Source organism: Papaver somniferum, unplaced genomic scaffold, assembly GCF_003573695.1.
Source record: "Papaver somniferum cultivar HN1 unplaced genomic scaffold, ASM357369v1 unplaced-scaffold_117, whole genome shotgun sequence".
In the NCBI taxonomy this organism is placed as follows: domain Eukaryota; kingdom Viridiplantae; phylum Streptophyta; class Magnoliopsida; order Ranunculales; family Papaveraceae; genus Papaver; species Papaver somniferum.
The window spans coordinates 7,809,161-7,823,596 of NW_020620714.1; the positions used below are offsets into that span (position 1 = coordinate 7,809,161).

At 36.7% G+C, this 14,436-nt stretch overlaps 1 long non-coding RNA gene across 1 annotated transcript; it reads left to right on the forward strand.

Moving 5' to 3' along the window:
• The first annotated feature begins 3,762 nt into the window (after positions 1 to 3,762).
• Positions 3,763 to 5,251, forward strand: LOC113329422. Its single transcript, XR_003349871.1, has 2 exons — positions 3,763 to 4,013; positions 4,884 to 5,251. It is a non-coding gene; the product is annotated as an uncharacterized LOC113329422 (long non-coding RNA).
• The last annotated feature ends 9,185 nt before the right edge of the window (positions 5,252 to 14,436 follow it).

Genomic DNA, 14,436 nt, shown 5'->3' on the forward strand with positions numbered 1-14,436 from the left:
TTAGGAAAGAATGTTTCTCCTTAGAAAGATCCATTTCTTCTGACAAGGTTTGATGTCTTAAATCAGCACTATATAATAAATTAGATAAATAGGAGATTTGGGTATTCAATGTCTCATTTTGTTGGATTAGATGGATATTCTCATGCGTAATATTGTCAATCTGATCAAGTGAATATGAGTGTTCATTATTTAATTGATCAATCTGGATATGCAACTTCTCATTATCTGCGCAAGCATCTTCCGCGAGAACTTGAAAATCATACCTCTCCGAAACACGTTTCTTGTTTAGATCTTAATGAACGCATGAAGAGACCATAAAAATGTGTGGTTAAACAAAAGAAGATGTTCTTCAAAAAGATAGTAAAAGGAAAAATAGGAGGTACCTTTGAGCTTTTGGTTTTTCTTGTGAAGATCTTCAGATTCGAGAGTTACAACTTGGAGTTCCACATTCAACCTGTTAACTTCTTTTTCCAAGGAAGCATTACGGTGAGAAAGTTCTAGATTGGAGCAGCTAGATTCGAAATATCCCTCAGCTAAGATCATGCAACGATGAGATTCCTGAAGATAAGATAAAGAATAAATATGTGCGACGTCTTAATTAAGAAAAATATATAAAAGGATGCTTGCCAAAACATGTAGTGCGATATGGATACTTGGGTCAATCTAAGAATATATCTCATCCCTTGTAGCTTTGTTAGGAGGAAATTCGCACAACAATTTAATAAGAGCATTACATATGCGAATCTTATAAGGATCATTGATAGGCGAGCGGGTAGCACTAACAATGTCAGACAAAGCTTGATAAGCAAAGTCTACACCCTCTAAAACCTTTTATCAACTGAAATGGGTTCCAAAGAAAAATAAGTGAAGGAGGAAGAATATGGAGCAGAAATAGAAGAAGAAGGGATGACATTACTCGCAGGAGCAGGAATGGCATTATCGGCAGGAGCAGGAAAGTCAGTTTTATCATTCAAAGTGGAATTATCTGCGAAAGGGGGAATGTTTACAAAGGTAGAAATGACCTGATTCGTACCTTGCGAGGTTATAGGGGAATGAATTGAAACTTCCTGAATTGTTTCGTCAGTTAGAACATTCTTTTTAGGGAGAGAGGTTTCCTTGAGTGGAATAGTAGTGTTCGGAGGGGCAGAGGCAAGTAAGCTTTGTACAGGAGAAGAAGTATGGTTACGAATTTGAGAATCGGCGAGGGATGGAATATTGGTATCCACGAAATCAAAGTCCGTAAGAGAAAGACTAGTAGAAATTGTTGAGGGTTTGCAAATTTTCTTTACTTTAGGCCCTTTTCCACCATCAATCTCACTATCGGAATCCTGCTAAAACAACGCAGATAAGAAACAAAAGCAACAATACTGTTTTATAAAAAATAAATATTTCTTACTCCTTTGTTATGCGAAGGCTTCCTTTTAAGAGATTCTTTATTCTTCAGGATTGAAGAGTATTTAGGATTGGACACCGTGATCTTGATATTACCAGCAAAAGAACCTTTAGCATTACCAGAAGAAGAACTTTTGTTGCAGTATGGGAATTGGGTTAACAGTAAGATCAACAATCATGATTATCAAGAGAAAAGAAGATTATGATGAGGTCAATCTCAACAAAGTATACAAACCTTGGGTTAAGATCCATGAAAATAGCAGCACAACAGCAAAATCAAAATCGAGATTCTCTGAAGATAAAAGTTAAAGGAGTTTTGAGAAAGTGGAGGAAAGACTTTCAGAGGAGAAGATGAAGGAAGAATATTTTGAAAAGATAAGACGAAGTAAAAGAAGAAAAGATTATCTCTCCTTAGATTCAGTTAATAAATAAACAAAAAATGGTCGGTTAAAATCCACATGTGCCGGTGAAAAAAGAGGAATTGACACGTGCAGGTAAGTCAGTTGAAATTACGGAAGAATGTCGGTAGAAAGGAATACGAAAAGATAAGAAAGTGCGACATTGTGTACTGAAGGTTTCTCATATCGCACATTCTATTGAAGGAACGACATGAGAAGAGGCAAAATGTAGGGGTAAAATACCGCACACCCATCAAATGAGCGAAATCATGATAATTGCATATGAGCGAAGGATTTCGCGTATAGTTTACTTGAAGTGACGTATTAAATGACGTCAGACAAGTCACGAGTAAAGTGTGAAGAATCATGTGAAGTCTAGAGTGCGTGCGAGAAGAGTCAATGTATGTGTGCGTTAGTAACGCACACCAGATCCGAAAATAGAGGCTTTATTAGCTGTCATCCACTATGTAAGACCCTATATAAGGGATTGAGCGGTCATGTAAAGGGAGAGATCTTTCTGAGAGCTAAGCCAAGAAATTTAGGAGAGAGAAATTTTATTTGGAGAACAAGTTAGGGTTTTCGTATCATCTTGTATCCAATTTGAAGATCTTAATAAATGATTTTATGATTTCACCATGATTACTTAGATTCCAATTAGATTTCTATATGGATGTGGTTGTGGGAATTCCTGCAACTATAACTGCATTACACACAACTTGATCTGGAGATAAACTAAAAGTTTGCATCTCATTAAACAAATTCTTTGCGGTCTTCATTCTTCCATCTCGGTACAGCCCTGCTAATAGTGAAGTGTAAGTAAATGCTGTGGGTCTCAATCCATTTTGTTTCATTTTCTTGAATAGCTGCATAGGTTCATCCATTTTATGATTCTTTCCATACCCGTCGAGTAACACATTGTAGTGGAACTCCGTCGGCTCCAGGCCCCTATCCACCATCGAGTCAAATAGTTTAATCGCTTCTTGCAGCCGACCTACCAAACAAAGACCGTCCATCATTGAATTATAGGTAATATGATCAGGTGGGATGTTTAACTTGTCCATCAATATGAATAATCCCCAAGCATCCCGTCTCTGCAGTGTGAATCTGTTAATCTATTAAAGGTTACTGTATTGGGTGAAACGCCTCGACCCATTATTTCATCAAAATATTTTCTTGCTTCTTTCCATTGACCGTGTACGCAGTGACTATGAATTAAAGAATTGTAAGTTGTTAAATCTGCAGAAATTCCTCTACTAGCCATCACCTCAAGCAGTCTCTTTGCCTCAATTAACCGATTTGAATTGCCAAACCCATTGATCAAAGTATTGTAAGAAACTACATTCGGTACAATCTTCGAATCATCAATCATTTCAGAGAAGAGAACCAAAGCTTCATCAACTAATCCTCCTTTACAAAGTGTATCTACAATCGCAATATATGAAACAACATCGGGTCTGCAATTCCATTTCAACATGTTGTTTTTAACTGAAGAGCACGACCCACCTGACCAGATCTACGCAGCCCATATATAAGCGAATTACACGTCATAGCATTAGGTTGAATACCTCTCTGGATCATTTTGTTGAACACTTTGAATGCAGAATCAATCTTCCCCTGTAGACACAACCCTCTAATCAGTGTAGTAAAAGTGACAGTATCAGGATGATAACCTCTCTTCAATATCTCTCCAAGCAAACAAAATCCATGATCAACTTTTCCTGATTGAGAGCAGCAATTCATCAAAATATTAAATGTAGGGAAAATTGGGAAAATGCCACATCTTTCGATGCCCAATTAGGAAAATTCCCCGTGAGTTAAAAGTTTTGGGAAAATGTCTCACCGTCCCCTTTTCCATCCAAATGGTCAATTTCTTGATATTGACTGGTCAATATATCTTGTGACGAGATAGCGTCAAGGGGCAGAATTACCTAAATAGCCTATTGTGCTATAAGCATTTGTCGGCCTCCATCTTCTTCTTCTCTTCGTATTCATAACCAGAAACACGAGAGGCGAGTTTGGGAGATTCATAGAAACACAACGTTGTCTTCTTCATTCATTAGCTCGAGATGATTATAGTTTATTGTTAAGGTGTGTGATGATTATGACGAGTTAAAGAAAGAAGGAAGAGGCCAGTTTGCTGGTGATTAAAAGAAGAAGGAGCAGTTGAAGTTAGGGTTTCCTTTCATTAAATAAGCAAATCAGAGCTATATATGATGCAAAAAAGTAAGTAAAATCAAACCCACACCTTCTTTTTTCCTAAATTACATGCCTAATTGTTGTAATACAATAATCGGCTGAAATTTATATCTAGGTTCATAAAAATTAGGGATTTTCAGTTTTGTATATGAACTAGGGTGTAATTGAAATTGAATGTATTAGTTAAATGTTTAAGTGATTTTGAATGATTTTAATTCGGTATTGAAATGAAATTTTATTTATAGGGTTCATAAAACTTCGGGATTTTTCTGTTTTCAACATTTGGAGGGTATAAATTTAGTCCAGATAAAGAAACATTTAATGATAGATTTTTGTACCAGTAAGACTTTGTATATCAGTATTCATCCATTCTCTAATTTCCATGTTTGCCTCCATTGCTAGTTATTGAGATAGGAAATGGTCAAATAGATTAAGGGAAAAATCTTGTTTTATTTGCTTTTGATTGTTCACACAGTATAAATTATTGGCTCGAGTCTCGAGTATATAGAAGTTATAGAACAAGCACTTAATCAAAATACATTTGCTAGGAAGTTTGCGTATCACGAGTATTCACCATCCCACAAGTAAACCATTTGAAGGGAATAGTAGGAAATGTAGTATTCCTAGCCAGAAAGTTCTACTTGTGAACAGTAACATACAGTATGATGGACCTGACGAGGCCGTAATATGAAGTCATCTCAGTTACTTTACAGTTATTGAGAGTATTCCAATGCCGGAAAATATTCAATTAGTCCCGATAAATATTTCTAGTTATTCAATGGTAGTTCTTTTTACAAAATATTGATGTCTCTGTACATGATATGAATTATAAATCATGTTTGTTATATTGTTATGCTAGAAATATATTGATGAGTCTCATAAATTGATGTGCATCAGGGTCATGAAGTTGAACTTTTGTTTTAGTGGCATGAATGGGGTGCATGAGGGGAAACTTTTTTAGGAAGAAATTTGCAGCATCTACTTCAACTGATGCAACAAAGAAGGAGAAGGCAACAAAGACTTCCACTGGCAATGTAAAGGTGAAGCAGAATTGCTGCAGGTTCATGTAGTGGTTCAAGTGTGACTATTAATTTTAAACAGTCATTCAACTGTGCAAAAGCCCCCTTCCAAAAGCCAAAGGAACGCTAAGGTTCCTTATGATGTCTTTTTTGTTTTGTTTTTCTTTATGGATTGCGTTGTTTGTTGGGTGTTCCACTGTGGTGGTCTTCAAGGTAATTGTGCCCCTTGACGATATCTCGTCACAAGATATATTGACCAGTCAATATCAAGAAATTGACCATTTGAATGGAAAAGGGGACGGTGGGGCATTTCCCATAACTTTTTTTCATGGGACATTTTCCCAAGGGGCATCCAAATATGGGGCATTTTTCCCTTAAATGTATATAGATCAGGTTTTACTCCATCCAAATTCATCTTCGTATACAACATAATCACATCCAAGTAACATCTGATCTTGGATAGAGAACTAAATACATGACAAAATGTATCATTAGATGGCAATGGATTTTCCAAAATCAATTGATCAAAATATCTCAAACCATCGTCAAGTTTCTCAACCCTTTCGGATTTACACTCATCCCTCATACAGCTCTCAAGTGGTGATATCTTGTAACCTGAACCATAATAATAATATCTAACAAATTTACTATGCAGATGATGATGATTGGACATAGGGGCGGAGGCAATATAGTGCAAGTGCGTGCAGTTGCACACCCTAAAATGTCAAACTTATCCGTTGAGTGTTAGTTTTCCAAGCCAAAATCAAGGACCAATTGATATTTGCACCCCCTAAAATTCCAAGAATCTATCTACCCAAGTGAAATTAAGTCTCTTGTTTGGTGACTTGAATTGAGGGAAACCTTTAGTGATATGGGAAATACAAAAACTCAGTAGATTAACTAAAATCAATCTCTTTTCAAAGAACTTTGAAGCTTGTTACGGTAAAACTATTGTACTCTGAATATTACCAGTAGCGACTGACCCCAGTTGTACTCTAACAAACTTTTTGATGTTTGTATCTGTAATTCAAAATGAAGCATAATTCCCTTCCACAACCTTATATTGGTTGAGTTGCACTTTGTGTGTAGTAATTTAGTTGCTATCAACGTACCAGATGGCTGTAACACAATTTTTGATGTGGAGGGAAAATTTTTTTACTAGTATTTTCATTTTGCCGTATATTTATTTTTCTTGCATCCCCTCTTAGAATCCTGGTTTCGCCCCGGATTGGAGAATACCTTAATAAGTGGCAATAATTTTTTATGCCCAGAATTCATCGCTTCTTTCTTCTTCTGGTAACTCCGCCTTCAAGAATTTCACTTTTACACAAACTTTATAAGAAGGCTCTTTCCAAATGGGATTTCACTCTAACACAATTAAGCCCAATAAGTTTTCATTTTCTTGGTTTGTTGTAATTTATAAGCTAGCATACTATTAGCAATAAAATGTGGGTGTTCCTGTATATATCTTTGGAAACCATTAACGGTACCCCAATAATTAGTTATGTTGGTTATAATTTGGTTAACCTGGAAAACTTAAAGTGATGAGAATTTATTTATAATTGTACCCCTGCGGTACTCTCTAAAGTTTGTTCATAAACAAAATTATCATAACAAATTTATTCGCCCGTCTCACTTTCGTTCTCATATGTCTCAGTTGTACAATGATAAAAATGAGGGAGAACAATGATAAAAAGATGGTGTTAGACAAATTGGCACTCCGAGCGCAGCGGAACACAGGATCATAAAGGGAAATTGGTGATTTAAACCAAACGTGAGAGAAATAATAAGAAATAGATAGAAGATAAATAAGCACATGTACAACCACAACACAAGATATACGTGGTTCACCATTACAGGCTACATCCACGGCCAACACCACCAGAAAAACTTCCATTAAATCAAAGACCATTACATGCTCTTACCGCAATCCAATATAAGACTCAAAAAGTTAACAAGACATACCCGAGAACACCATCGAAGAAACCATAGAAACCAATTCTCTAACCATTCCTCAAACCAGCCTCATGTCTTCTCTTCTACACCGTCTTCACAGTTGCTAGTAACAGAGGAGAAGCATGGAAACACTAGAAACTAGGTTTAGGGAAAAGCTCCAAACCATAAACACTATAGCACCAAAATCCTCTCTCTACTAGTTTTTCTCTCACACCAATATTGACCTTCATGGTAGTACTCGACCCTCCCTACCAAAGAGAACAAAACCCTAAGCACAAGGTTTTACCACTCTTCTAGGTTGGATTATAAACAACTCTACAATTCTAGCACTATATATATAGAACACAAACTTAGCCCTTAAGAAACCTTAACTTTGGGAACAAGTTTTCCTAACTTGGCTCTTAAGATTTCCTAAACTTTAGGAACAAGTTTAGTCAAGATAGAGTTTGACCAAACCCAAACTCTTTCCCAGGGACTACAACCCAGAATTCTCCACCTCATATCGTGCTATCAAGCATGAGACGATCACAGAAGAGAAGACATGAAACCACCTCCATCTTCTGCCAGAGTTTTCCACCATCTCTATAGATAATCATAGAATCACTTTTGAAGCTCAAACCCGAACTTCCATCTTCATAGAACCACCTCTTCGACCAAAACACCGTGAAGTTGATAAAAGTCTTCAAACCATCTTCTACATGAAGAATACTTGCGAAATTGATCATGTTTCACAAACACCATGAAAATCTTCAATCACCATCAACGAATCCTTTCACATACTCCCCCATTGATCACCAAGAGAACCATCCAGAAGAATCACCTCTAGCTCCACCTAACCAGTAAGTTAACAACATATTGAACTTTAATCCAGAAAGGAAGAATTAGCTTCAATATCATACTCCAACACATGTAATGATTACCGTGTATCTGAAACAAACCATCAGACATCTTCACTGTGATTAACAGGCTTAATCCTTTAAGCGATTCCCAAAGCCATCACCGATCTGACATACTTTTACCACCAGCACACCCAACATACTCGCTTAGAATATATACCGTGTGAATGTCCATATTACCGTGGTACATGCTTCCGAGATCGGGCACATTCTTGATATTACGTGCAAGCCATCAAGAATACTTTAACATAGACTTAAGAACATACACTACACCAAATTTAGTGTTTAGCAACGGTAACTGACAGTTGCAAAACGGGGTCGCAACAGTTCAGCTCTGTTACGATAGTCGATGTTGTAGTTTTTCGCAACGGCTACATTGTCGTTGCAAATTTTCGGTCGCAACAGTTTGAATCTGTTGTGACGCCAAAAATTCGTAACAGTTCAAACTGTTGCGACTAGATGATGTCGCAACAGTTTGGATCTGTTGCAACTCTTAAAATTGTATGATATGTAGCAACAGTTTGAAACAGTTACGAAATTTTTACCCGTTTTTTTTAAGAACTGAAAATGTTATCCGTTCCGGCCATAATAGTTCTGGTATAAAATTAGTAACAGAAGGAAACCGTTGTGAAACTTTTGTAACAGAAAAAAAATGTTCCAGGTCAATTTTGACCTGGTCAAAATTAGGGTACCTGCAACAGTACTAAAAATAGTTTCAGGTCAAAATTAGGGTACCTGCAACAGTACCTACATTCTAAAACAGATTTCAGCTGCAAGCTTTTCAGCAAAGAATGCACAACATACAAGAATTTTCTATAAAACACCATTGTTACCCATTTCCACACCACAACATTTGTGTATCATAACATACAAGTATAAATTTTTACACTCACAATTCTTCAATAAGCAAGCATATCGTCGTCTGCAGTTTATAAAGAATGAGAATGGATATGTAACTAACTAAACATAGTCATTTCCTAAGTTGTTTTATTCTCATTTCCTAAGAAATACTAGAAGGTGTTTTCTAAGACATACGAAACTGAAAAAATGCAACAGTGATTATTGAGTACTTACTACAGAGAAGCATTAACAGTGCTCTTCTCATATTATACATCCTCAACTTTATCTAGGAGACCTAACTCAGATTCTGTGATACCCAAGAGAACCTGCACAAAAATTATCCATTCATGAGATACAAATCCATGACACATCCATCATTACGAAGAAAAAAATTTCAAACTCCACTGAAGTAGAATAAAATGACAATTCAAATAACTGCCAAAGGAAAAAACCAAGTTGAGAACATTTTTAACAGATGTGAAACATTAACTGCAGGTCACATCTCTATTTACATAAAATACTATTCATGGCAAATAGGAAACTCAGATATGATATGGAAAGAAACTCTTCAGTTTAAACATAGAGTTGTATTTAATGACTCTTAAAAAGGAATTCAGAAGCGTAAAAAGGAATTACACCTGCGCAGGTTGATGTCGATCCTACTGCAGTTCACTTCTCACTCAGCAAAAATGAACATTAAGCATAATACCTCGCAAGTAGACAAAAACTGAAGGTCAGACTCCATAAACAAGTTATACTTCAAGGGTTTTTGTTTAAGACATAAGAAACTTAAAAAATGAAACAATTATTAGAGAGAACTTACTATCAGAGAAACATTAAAAGTGCGCTTCTCAAATTTATCCACAAATATATCCACAAATCATATCCCAGAATATGTGATACTCAAGTGAACCTGCACAGCGAATATCCATTCATGAGATATAATCCATTTACATAAAGTGGTGTTTAATCACCCTGAAAAAGGAGTTCAAAGCGTAAAGAATAATTATACCTGCACAGGTTGATGTTGAACCTAGTGCAGTTCACTCCTTACTCAGTAAAAATGAGCATTAAGCATAATACCTCGCAAGTAGATATAAACTGAAGGTAAGATTCCATAAACACAAACTTAATAATACATGTGCAAGCAAGTGGAGTACTTACTAGGGATTGATATCTCCCTAGGTGGCTACTAGTGGTTCATCAGACTTAAAACGAAGCTACCTGCACAATCACATATAACAGAAATACCACCAACATATACATATAGGATAAATAGAAACAAGAAAATGAAAAAGAAAAGTAGATTTATAACCGATTTCTGTTCACATCCATATACCAAAAAGATCAGTTGTTTCTAAATTAAGTTAAATACTTCTTATGCGCAACTTCATATAAGTCTTTCATTAAAGAGAATAGGATAAGACTTTTCCTCGTGCACAAATGCATAAGAGAATGCATATTAAAGTGTTCTGCATACATACAAAAGTGTGAACAAAAGCAAAAAAAAAAGTTCAAAGCCATGTGTTAGACGTATATATAAGATGCAAGATGGCTGCGATATCAATGAAGAACTTCATAGTATATCTCCAAAAAAGTAGTGAAGTCGTTTTAATTATATGCGATGGACCTCTTGGGATGAACCACGAATACTCCGATTCCAACATCTCTAAAGGTCTCTGCGAACTTGTTAGCTTTTACGGTGCGTTCATCTGGCAGAAGAATGTCGTCGATCAACACCTTCAAATGAATAGCATGTACAACTGAGTCGTGAGCCATAAGTCCTTGAGTACAAGTAAAAAATTTACCAATTGCAATTATATCATCATCCATGTTCAGCAATGAACACTGCTGCATACCTGCAGCTGATAGAGCTGGTGATAGGGCATGACCAGGTGAACTTGTTTGAGCAGCTCGTGATAGGGCATGACCAGGTGAAGCAGCATGACCAGGTGAACTTATGCGAGCAACTGAACCTGATTGAGGTGAACCAACATGACCTTGTGAAGTGCTACACATGTTTGAGACAAAAACTGATGATGACATTGCATCTTGGATATCCTTCACTCCATGGCATAATGATCCAACTCCTTCAATAAGAACTTTTACCTTGACACCTAAGTCTTCCACCTTGCTATTAAGAACTCCATATTGATACTTTAGTTCAGCTACTTTACCACGAGCAGAAGCAAAGAGATCAACCTGTGTACGAGAAACAGGACCTACAACACGAACCCGTCCTCTTGAATCCTTCCCAAACAATGAAGTCACTGCACAAGTTTCTTCTACTGGAGTACCTGCTTCCTGTTTTCCCTTGATGTCTTCTAGCATCTTCGTAAGTTTTTCCTGTATTGTTGAGCATCACAATCAATTTATTATAATAATGATCACTAGCTAGTATAATATAGTTAAAGAAGACTAAATATAACTGAAAAATAATTTGACTCACATAGTATGGATGCGCACTAGGTAAAATCACCCCACCCTCATGTGAATGAGATTTAATCTACACATCAGAGGTACTAATTTCTGCTTCAGGGTTCGCCGCCTCTTACATTCAAAAACACAATGAGTATGAATTAATCATTGTCCACAACAGCTTGAGGTAAGTTGCATCATTGAAACGAAATACCTACCAGTTCAGATCTAACCAAACAATGTGGCTTGCGGCCTGAGGTATGAGAGTAATCATATTGTTCCCTTTTCCTCTTATTAATAGCTCTTTTACTTTGGACCTCAGCATCATCCTCATTTACACAGAATGATATCCAATCCTCTGAATTCACATTTGGAGGACCATTATCAATCCTTTCCTGATGAATATTCCAAATATCATAATGGTCTTCACGTAACTCGCACTTGAATCTCCTCCATGGATCAGACATCCCCTTCACCGTAATAGACTTGGAAGTCTCAAGTAAATCAAATGCCATCTGAAAATACAGAGCTAATTAGTGGCATCCTAAATGTGTATCTGATAGACACATTTTTGTGTCTAATTTGTCCTCAATGTCTGTATTGTTGGAACTCTATTTTTGTACTAATATTGTGTTTTTATGTTTGTTTAGGTGTTTTTGGAGAAAATACCTTTGTCTGGAAAGAGTTGCTCAAAAAGTGATGATATACACCCCGGAGAAAAGTACTAAAGGCACCACAGAAATGTCCTCGAGGCGCCCCAGAAATGTACCGGAAACGTCCCAGAAATGTCCCGGAGGAAACCAGAAAAATTACTTTTTCAACCCAAGAATTACTATTTCAGCCCAAATTACTAAGGGGACACCAAGACAGGATAGGGGGACACCCCTTTTCTTATTCAAATTTCAAACTCTATTTTGGCGGGAAATGTTCTTCACATCTGCATGAATTTTTGATTTGAATTCTTGGGTTGTTTTGAAGAGATTCAACACCCGAAATCCATTGGGCTGGACTTGAGTACACTAAACAGAGTTAGTACAAGCAATTTAATCGATCAACTTGGGCTAGAATAGGAGAACAAAGTAAACACAGACGTGAGAATATTTTCAGAATATTGGATTCTGTTGGAGGATATACGTGCGTTATGAGAAGATATACAGCTGGGATTCGAATATATCCAGATTAGGAAGGATTCAGAGAGTTTCAGAAGCCAAGAGAATATTTGGTAAACACGATTTTGGTTAAACAGGAAAAAAATCAAAAATATTATTCTCGCGTCTGCAAAGAATTGAAGAGAATATTATATGGAGTTATGATGGAAGATATCGATGCTGTTGGGTATAAATAGCTCACTGAGGTCAAGGAGAAAGGGTGTCGAGAGTTGGGAGGAGAGGAGAGAAGGCTGCAGAGGGAGAATCACCATTTTTCTCTGCTGCTGCTGCTGCCATTGATGAAGAGGAAGAACACGAAGAACAGACGGCCAAAGACCTTCGTTCCCCAACAGTAACAACGACCGGTCTCTGTGGGTCGTAGTCAGCTACGCAGACAACAGCAGTACTCTTTTATCGTTCTTTGTAACGGTGTTCTGTAACGCTTATAAGCGTTGCAGTTTACCGATTTTCACCCTTTTCTCCATTTTCTCTTCATTGTAAACACCAATTGAGCTTAATAAAATATTTTAATAGGTATTTCACTATGATGAGCTAAACCCAAGCACTGGGACGACGGAGAAAGCCTTAATTCATCCATGTGGTAATTTAATTAATTCTTTTATTTACTTTTTGCACTAATTTTAATTGAATTAAGATTTTAAATTAATTACTTGTGATTTTATTTGATGGAGTATGCTTGGTCCTAGGGATTTTTGATATGCCATGCTTAAGAAATACAAGTAATATTTTATAAAATCTATCTTGGCAATAAACTAGAGTTAATATTTATTTTGCTTTGAACTATAATCGCCTAGAATTAAATTCTGAACCACTTGAAAATGAAAAATGGCCGAATCTTTAGTCCCAGTACCTCTCGCCCATTGTGACAAATATTGTGTATATATTTATTATTTTAGAAAACTTTAATCTTTACAAGTCCGAGCAACGAACTTTTACTACCACTTTTAAAACTTCAACAAAAATGCCGCCGCCGACGCGGACTTGTATATAGATTGATTTATTTTTTTAAGTTTATTATTTTTTTAGAATTGTTTGTTCCTTTTTACGTTTCTTTTTGTCTTTATTTTGCAGGTTCAAAGTGAAAACTAAGGACTTGGAGAGGAAAAATCTTAAAGCGAAAAGCGAAAAGAGAAGAAAAAAAGGACAATTTTAGGATTTAATTTTTAATTTGTAATTTTTTTAGAGTGTGTGAGGAAAACTATAATTTTTTTTATTTTATTTATTTTGGACTTTGGACTTTAAACAATTGGACTTTGTTATTTTTTTTAAACCCTACGGAAGGGTTATATAATTAAAAAAAAAAATTATTAAATACAAACTGTTTTGCAGAGAATGACGACGATTACTATATCGTCTCGGCCCCTCGGGTTCGCATACGGCATAGGAGTCGTGGTCCTAGTCGACGACAACGGTTCATCGCCCGTCTGGTACGGGAGGTAAGTCCAATCGAAACACCCGTGAATCTCCTGCAAGCGGGTTACTGTCTGCCTTAAGGTGATAATTGTTTGAGGACGAACCGGACAGTCTTTATTTTCCTAGTAAAGGGCAAGGCCTGGCCTAAACAAGATAAGGGTTCGGATTTCATCACCGTTCCCTTCTTGCCCGCTTTAGGAAAACGAAACCTAACGCGAACCCAAGCTTAAAATTTGGAATAGAACGAGACCGATAGGGTAACGAGCTTAATAGGAAACTCGTTCGAAAAATATTGGTTGCTCTTTAAGCACACTCCAAAGTTCATGATGGTTTCTGTGAGTTGAATGCATGACTGCGCCGCCTTGTGATAGCGGTGAGGCCTTGGGTATCAAAGCTCCACTGATCTTCCCTCGCCTCAATTCAACTTACTTTGACTCGGATTGATTCCAGAGGGGTTTGCTCAAATTGCAACGAATTCCCTTTCGAAAGATAGAAGCTGGTCTAGAAACAATCTAAGTGGAGCCATCATGCTTTTTGTTTGCTAGAAATCTTTAGGTTTGCTTTGGTGGAGTCGAGTCGGCCTTGTTTGTGATTGTATAGAATCCCTCTGTAGTTTATTTTTCTTCGGTGATGAATCCTTTTGAGGAGACGCCACCTGCGATGACGTTGCGAGAATATATGTCTAAACCCAAGCACTGGGACGACGGAGAAAGACTTAATTCATCCATGTGGTAATTTA